A 12,209-nucleotide genomic window follows, 5' to 3' on the forward strand; every position below is an offset into this window, starting at 1 on the left:
GTAAAGGCCCGGGGTGAAGATGTGGGGCTCACCGTCTTCATCCCCATTTTACAGATGAGGGAACCGAGGCCCAGGGAAGTGAAGTGATCTGCCCGAGGTCACACGGCAGGCATGTGCGGGAGGCGGGACTCGAACCCATGACTCTGGCTCCCAAGCCCGCCTCCTTTCCACCGAGCCACGCTGTTTTTTGTGTAAAGGCCCGGGGTGAAGATGGGGGGCTCACCGTCTTCATCCCCATTTTACAGATGAGGGAACTGAGGCCCAGACAAGTGAAGTGACCTGCCCCGAGGTCACACGGCGGGCATGCGGGGGAGGCGGGATTCGAACCCATGACCTCTGGCTCCCAAGCCCGCGTCCTTTCCACCGAGCCACACTGTTTTGTGTGTTAAGGTCCGGGGTGAAGATGTGGGGCTCATATTCTTAATCCCCATTTTACAGATGAGGGAACCGAGGCCTAGAGAAGTGAAGTGACCAGCCCGAGGTCACATGGCGGGCATGTGGGGGAGGCGGGATTCGAACCCATGACCTCTGGCTCCCAAGCCCGCGTCCTTTCCACCGAGCCACGCTGTTTTTTGTGTAAAGGCCCGGGGTGAAGATGTGGGGCTCACCATCTTCATCCCCATTTTACAGATGAGGGAACCGAGGCCCAGGGAAGTGAAGTGATCTGCCCGAGGTCACACGGCAGGCATGCGGGGGAGGCGGGATTTGAACCCATGATTTCTGGCTCCCAAGCCCGCATCCTTTCCACCGAGCCACGCTGTTTTTTGTGTAAAGGCCCGGGGTGAAGATGTGGGGCTCACCGTCTTCATCCCCATTTTCCAGATGAGGGAACCGAGGCCCAGAGAAGTGAAGTGACCAGCCCGAGGTCACACGGCGGGCATGCGGGGGAGGTGGGATTCGAACCCATGACTTCTGGCTCCCAAGCCCGCGTCCTTTCCACCGAGCCACGCTGTTTTTTGTGTAAAGGCCCGGGGTGAAGATGTGGGGCTCACCGTCTTCATCCCCATTTTACAGATGAGGGAACCGAGGCCCAGAGAAGTGAAGTGATCTGCCCAAGGTCACACGGCGGGCGTGCGGGGGAGGCGGGATTCGAACCCATGACCTCTGGCTCCCAAGCCCGCGTCCTTTCCACCGAGGCACGCTGTTTTGTGTGTTGAGGCCCGGGGTGAAGATGTGGGGCTGTGTCGTTGTCATTAGCGTTATTACGACGATCGTTTCCGTTCCCGACGTCTCTCTCGGATGCCCGCGGTGCCCGGAGCGGGGACTCGGACTACTCCGGTCGGCGGTGCGTGATGTCGAAAGGAAAGCGAGTTAATGGGCCGTGGGGTTGCGGGGGAGATCCGGGTTCGGCTCGGACCCCCGATCTGCGGGCCGGTGGACACGAGGGTCCGAGGGCGGGCGTTCCCACGACGACCGGGCCTTCATCCCGGCGGAGATCGGCGTCCGGCTGCGGCTTATCCATCCGTCGTAAACGCCCCAGGCCGAAGAGCCGGGTTATAACTTACATTGTTCCGGTCGTTATTTTCTTAAAATACAGAAAAGAAGGGAGGGGAAGGCCGAAAGCTACGTCGCACGTCAATCAATCAATCAATCGTATTTATTGAGCGCTTACTGTGTGCAGAGCACTGGACTAAGCGCTTGGGAAGTACAGGTTGGCAAGACGTCGAAAAGCTTCGGCAAATAACTGCGTCGGCACCAGTAGTCCGCGACCCACTCCTCCGGCCAACGATTTTGGAAGTCAGTCAATCAATCAGTCGTATTTATTGAGCGCTTACTGTGTGCAGAGCACTGTACTAAGCGCTTGGGAAGTACAAGCCAGCAACATAACTTGCTCGAGCGCCCGCGTTGGGCGTCCACACGGCGGGCGAGGCGGACCGTCGGGCCCTGGGTTATAACTTATATCGTTCTGGTCGTTATTTTCTTAAAATACAGAAAAGAAGGGAGGGGAAGGCCGAAAGCTACATCGCACGTCAATCAATCGTATTTATTGAGCGCTTACTGTGTGCAGAGCACTGGACTAAGCGCTTGGGAAGTACAAGTTGGCAAGACGTCGAAAAGCGTCGAACTGCGTCGGCACCAGCAGTCCGCGACCCACTCCTCCGGCCAGCGATTTTGGAAGTCAGTCAATCAATCAGTCGTATTTATTGAGCGCTTACTGTGTGCAGAGCACTGTACTAAGCGCTTGGGAAGTACAAGCCGGCAACATAACTCGTTTCGAGCGCCCGCGTTGGGCGTCCACACAGCGGGCGAGGCAGACCGTCGGGCCCGGGGTTATAACTTATATCGTTCCGGTCGTTATTTTCTTAAAATACAGAAAAGAAGGGAGGGGAAGGCCGAAAGCTACGTCGCACGTCAATCAATCAATCAGTCGTATTTATTGAGCGCTTACTGTGTGCGGAGCACTGGACTAAGCGCTTGGGAAGTACAAGTTGGCAAGACGTCGAAAAGCGTCGAACTGCGTCGGCACCAGCAGTCCGCGACCCACTCCTCCGGCCAACGATTTTGGAAGTCAGTCAATCAATCAGTCGTATTTATTGAGCGCTTACTGTGTGCAGAGCACTGTACTAAGCGCTTGGGAGGTGCAGGGTGGCAACATAAGTCGTTTCGAGCGCCCGCGTTGGGCGTCCACACGGCGGGCGAGGCGGACCGTCGGGCCCAGGGCTATAACTAATATCGTTCCGGTCATTATTTTCTTAAAATACAGAAAAGAAGGGAGGGGAAGGCCGAAATATACGTCGCACGTCAATCAATCAGTCAATCGTATTTATTGAGCGCTTACTGTGTGCAGAGCACTGTACTAAGCGCTTGGGAAGTACAGGTTGGCAAGACGTCGAAAAGCTTCGGCAAATAACTGCGTCGGCACCAGTAGTCCGCGACCCACTCCTCTGGCCAACGATTTTGGAAGTCAATCAATCGTATTTATTGAGCGCTTACTGTGTGCAGAGCACTGTACTAAGTGCTTGGGAAGTACAAGCTGGCAACATAAGTCGTTTTGAGCGCCCGCGTTGGGCGTCCACACGGTGGGTGAGGCGGACCGTCGGGCCCGGGGTTATAACTTACATCGTTCCGGTCGTTATTTTCTTAAAATACAGAAAAGAAGGGAGGGGAAGGCCGAAAGCTACGTCGCACGTCAATCAATCGTATTTATTGAGCGCTTACTGTGTGCAGAGCACTGGACTAAGCGCTTGGGAAGTACAAGTTGGCAAGACGTCGAAAAGCGTCGAACTGCGTCGGCACCAGCAGTCCGCGACCCACTCCTCCGGCCAACGATTTTGGAAGTCAGTCAATCAATCAGTCGTATTTATTGAGCGCTTACTGTGTGCAGAGCACTGGACTAAGCGCTTGGGAAGTACAAGCCGGCAACATAAGTCGTTTCGAGCGCCCGCGTTGGGCGTCCGCACGGCGGGCGAGGCGGACCGTCGGGCCCGAGACGTCTTGCCGCCGTCCGTCCACCCTCGTGCGTCTCTCCTCTCCGCCCCGACTCCCGGGGCCCCTCCGCTCGCCGTGTCTAGTTCATTCGGTCGTATTTATTGAGCGCTTACTGTGTGGGCAGAGCACCGTACCGAGATGCAGCGTGGCTCAGCGGAAAGAGCCCGGGCTTTGGAGTCCGAGGTCACGGGTTCAAATCCCGGCCCCGCCGCTCGTCAGCTGGGTGAGTTGGGCAAGTCACTTCTCCGGGCCTCGGTGACCTCATCTGGAAAATGGGGATGAAGACTGGGAGCCCCCCGGGGGACAACCTGATCACCTTGGAACCTCCCCAGCGCTTAGAACGGTGCTTTGTTGGTATGTTTTTATGTTATGTTAGTATGATTTTGTTAATATGTTTGGTTTTGTTCTCTGTCTCCCCCTTTTAGACTGTGAGCCCACTGTTGGGCAGGGACTGTCTCTATATGTTGCCAATTTGTACTTCCCAAGTGCTTAGTACGGTGCTCTGCACACAGTAAGCGCTCAATAAATACGATTGATGATGGTGATGATGATGCACATAGTAAGCGCTTATCAAATGCTATCATTATTATTATTATTATTATTATTATTACTGAGTGTGCCGGCCGCTCCCGGCACCGACGGACGGTGTCCGGCATTCCCCGCCTTCTCGTCCCCACCGCGAATGCGTCTCGTGTAGATGGGGACTGTGAGCCCACTGTTGGGTAGGGACCGTCTCTATATGTTGCCAACTTGGACTTCCCAAGCGCTTAGTACAGTGCTCTGCATTCATTCATTCATTCAATCGCATTTATTGAGCGCTTACTGTGCGCAGAGCACCGGACTAAGCGCTTGGGAAGTCCAAGGTGGCAACATCTAGAGATGGTCCCTACCCAACAGTGGGCCCACAGTCTAGAAATAATAATAATTACGGTATTTGTTAAGCGCTTACTACATGCAAAGCACCGTTCTAAGCGCTGGGGAGGTTACAAGGTGATCAGGTTGTCCCACGGGGGAGGGGGGGGGGTGTCACAATCTTCATCCCCATTTTACAGATGAGGGAACTGAGGCCCAGAGAAGTGAAGTGACTGGCCCAGAGTCACCCAGCTGACAATTGGCGGAGCCGGGATTTGAACCCAGGACCTCTGACTCCAAAGCCCGGGCTGTTTCCACTGAGCCACGCTTCTAATCCCTGTCCTGCACACAGTAAGTGCTCAATAAATACGATGGAATGAATGGATGGAGCCGTCTGGAGTTCCGTCCGAACTGGAAACCGATGAGATCCCGTCCGTCGGGAAGCGAGTGCGGCTGTCTCCCCCCGGCCTCCACCGGCCCCACGACGGAGCCCCCGCGGCGAGAACCGGGACGAGAGAGAGCACGGCGCGGCCCGTCTGCAGGTTTGGGGCCCATTTTCCGTGCCTCAGTGAAAAGAGCCCGGGCTCGGGAGTCAGAGGTCACGGGTTCGAATCCCGGCTCTGCCACTTGTCAGCTGGGTAACCTTGGGCAAGCCACTTAAGCTTCTCTGGGCCTCAGTTCCCTCATCTTTAAAAATGGGGATGAAGACTGTGAGCCCCCCGTGGGACCACCTGATCACCTTGTATCCCCCCTCAGCACTTAGAACAGTGTTTGGCACATAGTAAGCGCTTAACAAATACCATCATTATTATTATTATTTTTATTATGGGTGGTCCTGATCACCTTGTATCCCTCCAGCGCTTAGAACAGTGCTTTGCACAGAGTAAGCGCTTAACAAATACCATCAATATTATTATTGTAACCTCCCCAGCGCTTAGAACAGTGCTTTGCACATAGTAAGCACTTAACAAATACCATCATTATTATTATTGTAACCCCACCAGCGCTTAGAACAGTGCTTTGCACATAGTAAGCGCTTAACAAATACCATCATTATTAATACTGTAACCTCCCCAGCGCTTAGAACAGTGCTTTGCACGGAGTAAGCGCTTAACAAATACCATCATTATTATTATTGTAACCCCACCAGCGCTTAGAACAGTGCTTTGCACATAGTAAGCGCTTAACAAATACCATCATTATTAATACTGTAACCTCCCCAGCGCTTAGAACAGTGCTTTGCACGGAGTAAGCGCTTAACAAATACCATCATTATTATTATTGTAACCCCACCAGCGCTTAGAACAGTGCTTTGCACATAGTAAGCGCTTAACAAATACCATCATTATTAATACTGTAACCTCCCCAGCGCTTAGAACAGTGCCTTGCACGGAGTAAGCGCTTAACAAATACCATCATTATTATTATTGTAACCTCCCCAGCGCTTAGAACAGTGCTTTGCACATAGTAAGCGCTTAACAAATACCATCATTATTATTACTGTAACCTCCCCAGCGCTTAGAACAGTGCCTTGCACGGAGTAAGCGCTTAACAAATACCATCATTATTATTATTGTAACCTCCCCAGCACTTAGAACAGTGCTTTGCACATAGTAGGCGCTTAACAAATACCAACGTTATTATTATTATTATTTTTCCTTTACCAAAGACTTGCACCGAGGAGACGGGTGGAAGCCAGCGCATCCGGGAGTCCCCGGGGGACGCAAACCAAAGTGTCCGAGAACTTCGCCCGAACCTTCTCCAAGGCATCACATGCAGTGCAGTAATCATTCATTCGTTCATTGCCCTATTTATTGAGCGCTTACTGTGTGCAGAGCACTGGACTGAGCGCTTGGCTTAGTCCAAGTCGGCGACATAGACGGTCCCTACCCAACAACGGGCTCATGGTCTAATAATAATAATGATGATGGTATTTGTTAAGCGCTTACTATGTGCAAAGCACTGTTCTAAGCACTGGGGAGGTTACAGTAATAATGTTGGTATTTGTTAAGCGCTTACTATGTGCAAAGCACTGTTCTAAGCGCTAGGGAGGTTACAATAATAATTATGGTATTTGTTAAGCGCTGGGGAGGTTACAATAATAATAATGATGGTATCTGTTAAGCGCTTACTATGTGCAAAGCACTGTTCTAAGCGCTGGGGAGGTTACAGTAATAATAATGATGGTATTTGTTAAGCGCTTACTATGTGCAAAGCACTGTTCTAAGCGCTGGGGAGGTTACAATAATAATGATGGTATTTGTTAAGCGCTTACTATGTGCAAGGCACTGTTCTAAGCGCTGGGGAGGTTACAATAATAATGATGGTATTTGTTAAGCGCTTACTATGTGCAAAGCACTGTTCTAAGCGCTGGGGAGGTTACAATAATAATAATTATGATATTTGCTTACTCCATGCAAGGCACTGTTCTAAGCGCTGGGGAGGTTACAGTAATAATAATGATGGTATCTGTTAAGCGCTTACTATGTGCAAAGCACTGTTCTAAGCGCTGGGGGGGTTACAGTAATAATAATGATGGTATTTGTTAAGCGCTTACTATGTGCAAAGCACTGTTCTAAGCGCTGGGGAGGTTACAGTAATAATAATGATGGTATTTGTTAAGCGCTTACTATGTGCAAAGCACTGTTCTAAGCGCTGGGGAGGTTACAATAATAATAATGATGGTATTAAGCGCTTACTATGTGCAAAGCACTGTTCTAAGCACTGGGGAGATTACAATAATAATAATGATGGTATTTGCTAAGCGCTTACTATGTGCAAAGCACTGTTCTAAGCGCTGGAGGGATACAAGGTGATCAGGTTGTCCCGCGGGGGGCTCCCAGTCTTCATCCCCATTTTACAGTTGAGGTCACTGAGGCCCAGAGAAGTGAAGTGACTTGCCCAGAGTCACCCAGCTGACAATTGGCGGAGCCGGGATTTGAACCCATGACCTCGGACTCTCAAGCCTGTGCTCTTCCCATTGAGCCATGACGGCATTTGTTAAGCGCTTACTATGTGCCGAGCACTGTTCTGAGTGCTGGGGGGGATAGAGGGTGATCAGGTTGTCCCACATGGGATTCACAGCCTCCATCCCCATTTTATAATAATAATGATGGCATTTATTAAGCGCTTACTATGTGCCGAGCACTGTTCTAAGTGCTGGGGGGGGATACAGGATAATCAGGTTGTCCCACTTGGGATTCACAGCCTCCATCCCCATTTTATAATAATAATTACGGCATTTATTAAGCGCTTACTATGTGCCGAGCACTGTTCTGAGTACTGGGGGGGGATAGAGGGTAATCAGGTTGTCCCACATGGGATTCACAGCCTTCATCCCCATTTTATAATAATTATGGCAACTGTTGGGTAGGGAGTGTCTGTATATGCTGCCAACTTGGACTCCCCAAGCGCTTAGTACAGTGCTCTGCACACAGTAAGCACTCAATAAATACGATTGATGGATTTATTAAGTGCTTACTATGTGCCGAGCACTGTTCTAAGTGCTGGGGGGGGATACAGGATAATCAGGTTGTCCCACTTGGGATTCACAGCCTCCATCCCCAATTTACAATAATAATTACGGCATTTATTAAGCGCTTACTATGTGCCGAGCACTGTTCTAAGTGCTGGGGGGGGGATAGAGGGTAATCAGGTTGTCCCACTTGGGATTCACAGCCTCCATCCCCATTTTATAATAATAATTACGGCATTTATTAAGCGCTTACTATGTGCCAAGCACTGTTCTGAGTGCTGGGGGGGGATAGAGGGTAATCAAGTTGTCCCACATGGGATTCACAGCCTTCATCCCCATTTTATAATAATAATTACGGCATTTATTAAGCGCTTACTATGTGCCGAGCACTGTTCTGAGTACTGGGGGGGGATAGAGGGTAATCAGGTTGTCCCACATGGGATTCACAGCCTTCATCCCCATTTTATAATAATAATTACGGCATTTATTAAGCGCTTACTATGTGCCGAGCACTGTTCTGAGTGCTGGGGGGGATAGAGGGTAATCAAGTTGTCCCACATGGGATTCACAGCCTTCATCCCCATTTTATAATAATAATGATGCCATTTATTAAGCGCTTACTATGTGCCGAGCACTGTTCTGAGTGCTGGGGGGGGATACAGGGTAATCAGGTTGTCCAACGTGGGATTCACAGCCTTCATCCCCATTTTATAATAATAATAATGGCATTTATTAAGCTCTTACTATGTGCTGAGCACTTTTCTAAGCGCCTGGGTGGATACAAGGTGATCAGGCTGTCCCCGGTGGGGCTCACAGTCTTCATCCCCATTTTACAGATGGGGTAACTGAGGCCCAGAGAAGTGAAGTGACTTGCCCAAAGTCACCCAGCTGACAAGCGGCGGAGCTGGGATTTGAACCCATGACCTCTGACGGCCGAGCCCAGGCTCTTTCCACTGAGCCATGTTTATTGAGCGCTTATCGTGTGCAGAGCGCTGTACTAAGCGCTTTCAGCCTTGCTGGGCCATCGGGGAGGGTCAGGGATGGAGAGGGGAAAGTCAAGGGGGTTGGATGGTCCGTTATGGGTCACCTGGGGAGAGTCGGGGGGGGTTCATCTCTATCTGTTGCCGACTTGTACTTCCCAAGCGCTTAGTACAGTGCTCCGCACACAGTAAGCGCTCAATAAATACGATTGAATGGATGGATGATCTGTGCTGGGTCACTGGGGAGTTGGGGAGGGAGAGGGAAGAGTAATAATAATGTTGCTACTTGCTAAGTGCTTACTATGTGCCAGACACTGTGCTAAGCACTGGGATGGGCATAAACAAAATAGGTTGGACGTGGTCCCTGTCCCATGTGGGGCTCATATTAATAATCATTAATTAATTAATAATTAATATAATAATAATGTATTTATTAAGCGCTTACTATGTGCCAAGCACTGTTCTAAGCACTGGGGAGGTTACAAGGTGATCAGGTTGTCCCACGTGGGGCTCACAGCCTTCATCCCCATTTTCCAGATAATGATAATAATGGCATTTATTAAGCGCTTACTATGTGCCAAGCACTGTTCTAAGCACTGGGGAGGTTACAAGGTGATCAGGTTGTCCCACGGGGGGCTCACAGTCTTCATTCCCATTTTCCAGATGAGGTCACTGAGGCCCAGAGAAGTGGAGTTGCCCAAAGTCACCCAGCTGACAATTGGCGGAGCCGGGATTAGAACCCGTGACCTCGGACTCCCAAGCCCGGGCTCTTTCCACTGAGCCACAGCCGCTTCGCTTAACCCCCATTTTACAGATGAGGTAACTGAGACACGGAGAGGTGAAGGGACCGGCTCGGGGTCACCCGGCAGACAGACAGGCGGCAGAGGGGGAGAGTCAGGGACAGAGAATGAGGGGCGATGGATAATAATAATATTTGGTAAGCGCTTACTTGGGGTCAAGCACTGTTCTAAGCGCTGTTCTAAGCATGGACCGTCCTGGGTCACTGGGGGGATGTGGGGGGGAGTCAGAGATGGAGAGGGGAGAGTCCGGGGGGTTGGGTGGTCTTATATTACTCTATTTATCAATCAATCGTATTTATTGAGCGCTTACCGTGTGTGCAGAGCACTGTACTAAGCGCTTGGGAAGTCCAAGTTGGCAAGTTATTTATTATTACTCCATTTATTTATTATTACTCTATTTTATTTGTACTATTACCCTATATTTTATTTGTACATTTTATTTTATTTTAATGGCATTTGATAAGCGCTTACTCTGTGCAGAGCACCGTTCGAAGCGCTGGGGGGGGGGGGGAATACGAGGTGATCAGGTTGTCCCTCGTGGGGCTCACAGTCTTCATCCCCATTTTCCAGATGAGGGTACTGAGGCCTAGAGAATCATAATAATAATAATGATGATGGCATTTATTAAGCGCTGACTCTGTGCCAAGCACCGTTCTAAGCGCTGGGGAGGTTACAAGGTGATCAGGTTGTCCCACGGGGGGCTCACAGCCTTCATCCCCATTTTCCAGATAATAATAATGATGGCATTTATTAAGCGCTTACTATGTGCCAAGCACTGTTCTAAGCGCTGGGGAGGTTACAAGGTGATCAGGTTGTCCCACGGGGGGCTCACAGTCTTAATCCCCATTTTCCAGATGAGGTCACTGAGGCCCAGAGAAGCGAAGGGAGTTGCCCAAGGTCACACAGCAGACATATGGCAGAGGCGGGATCCGAACCCATGACCTCTGACTCCAAAACCCGGGCCCTTTCCACTGAGCCGTGCTGCTTTTCATATTTATTCTATTTATTTTATTTTGTTAATATGTTTTGTTTTGTTGTCTGTCTCCCCCTTCTAGACTGTGAGCCCACTGTGGGGTAGGGACCGTCTCTAGACGTTGCCAACTTGGACTTCCCAAGCGCTTAGTACAGTGCTCTGCACACGGTAAGCGCTCAATAAATATGATTGAATGAATGAATGAATGAATATTGGGGGACTGGGGAGAGTGAGGGGCTTGGGATGGTCCAGGACAGTCAGGGATGGAGAGAAGCAGTGTGGCTCAGTGGAAAGAGCCCGGGCTTTGGAGTCAGAGGTCATGGGTTCAAATCTCCGCTCTGGGTGACTTTGGGCAAGTCACTTCACTTCTCTGGGCCTCAGTTCCCTCATCTGGAAAATGGGGATGAAGACTGTGAGCCCCCGCCGTGGGACAACCTCATCACCTTGTAACCTCCCCGGCGCTTAGAACGGTGCTTTGCACGCATGGCTCAGTGGAAAGAGCCCGGGCTTTGGAGTCAGAGGTCGTGGGTTCGAATCCCGGCTCCGCCACGTCTGCTGTGTGACCTTGGGCAAGTCAGTTAATGATGGCATGTTAAGCACTTACTATGTGCAGAGCACTGTTCTAAGTGTTGGGGGGGGATACAAGGTGATCAAGTTGTCCCACGTGGGGCTCACAGTCTTCATCCCCATTTTACAGATGAGGTCACTGAGGCTCAGAGAAGCTAAGTGACTTGCCCAAGGTCACACAGCAGACATGTGGCAGAGTCGGGATTCGAACCCATGACCTCTGACTCCAATGCGTTTGCTCTTTCCACTGAGCCACTTCTCTGAGCCTCAGTTCTCTCATCTGTAAAATGGGGATGAAGACAGTGAGCCCACTTTTGGGTAGGGACCGTCTCTATATGTTGCCAACTTGTACTTCCCAAGCGCTTAGTACAGTGCCCTGCACACAGTAAGCGCTCAATAAATACGATTGATTGATTGTGAGCCCCCCGTGGGACAACCTGATAACTCTGTATCCCCCCCAGCGCTTAGAACAGTGCTTTGCATAGAGTAAGCGCTTAACAAATGCCAGCATTATTAGTAGTAGTAGTAAGCGCTTAATAAATGCCGTCATTAACAATAATAATAATAATAATAATAATGGCATTTATTAAGCGCTTACTATGTGCAAAGCACTGTTCTAAGCGCTGGGGGGGATACAAGGTGATCAGGTTGTCCCACGTGGGGCTCTCAGTCTTAATCCCCTTAATCAGTCTTAGAGGTCATGGGTTCAAATCCCAGCTCTGCCAATTGTCCGCTGTGTGACTGTGGGCAAGTCACCTCACTTCTCTGGGCCTCAGTTCCCTCATCTGTAAAATGGGGATTAAGACTGTGAGCCCCACGTGAGACAACCTGATCACCTTGTAACCTCCCCAGCGCTTAGGACAGTGCTTTGCAAATAGTAAGCGCTCAATAAAGGCCATTAAAAAAAAAATAAAAAATCCCCATTTTCCAGATGAGGTCACTGGGGCCCAGAGAAGTGAAGCAGCTTCATCATCAATCGTGTTTATTGAGCGCTTACTATGTGCAGAGCACTGTACTAAGCGCTTGGGAAGTACAAATTGGCAACATAGAGAGACGGTCCCTACCCAACAGTGGGCTCACAGTCTGACTTGCCCAAAGCCACCCAGCTGACAAGTGGCGGAGCCGGGATTCGA

This window comes from Tachyglossus aculeatus, chromosome 9 (genome assembly GCF_015852505.1).
Source record: "Tachyglossus aculeatus isolate mTacAcu1 chromosome 9, mTacAcu1.pri, whole genome shotgun sequence".
Lineage (NCBI taxonomy): Eukaryota > Metazoa > Chordata > Mammalia > Monotremata > Tachyglossidae > Tachyglossus > Tachyglossus aculeatus.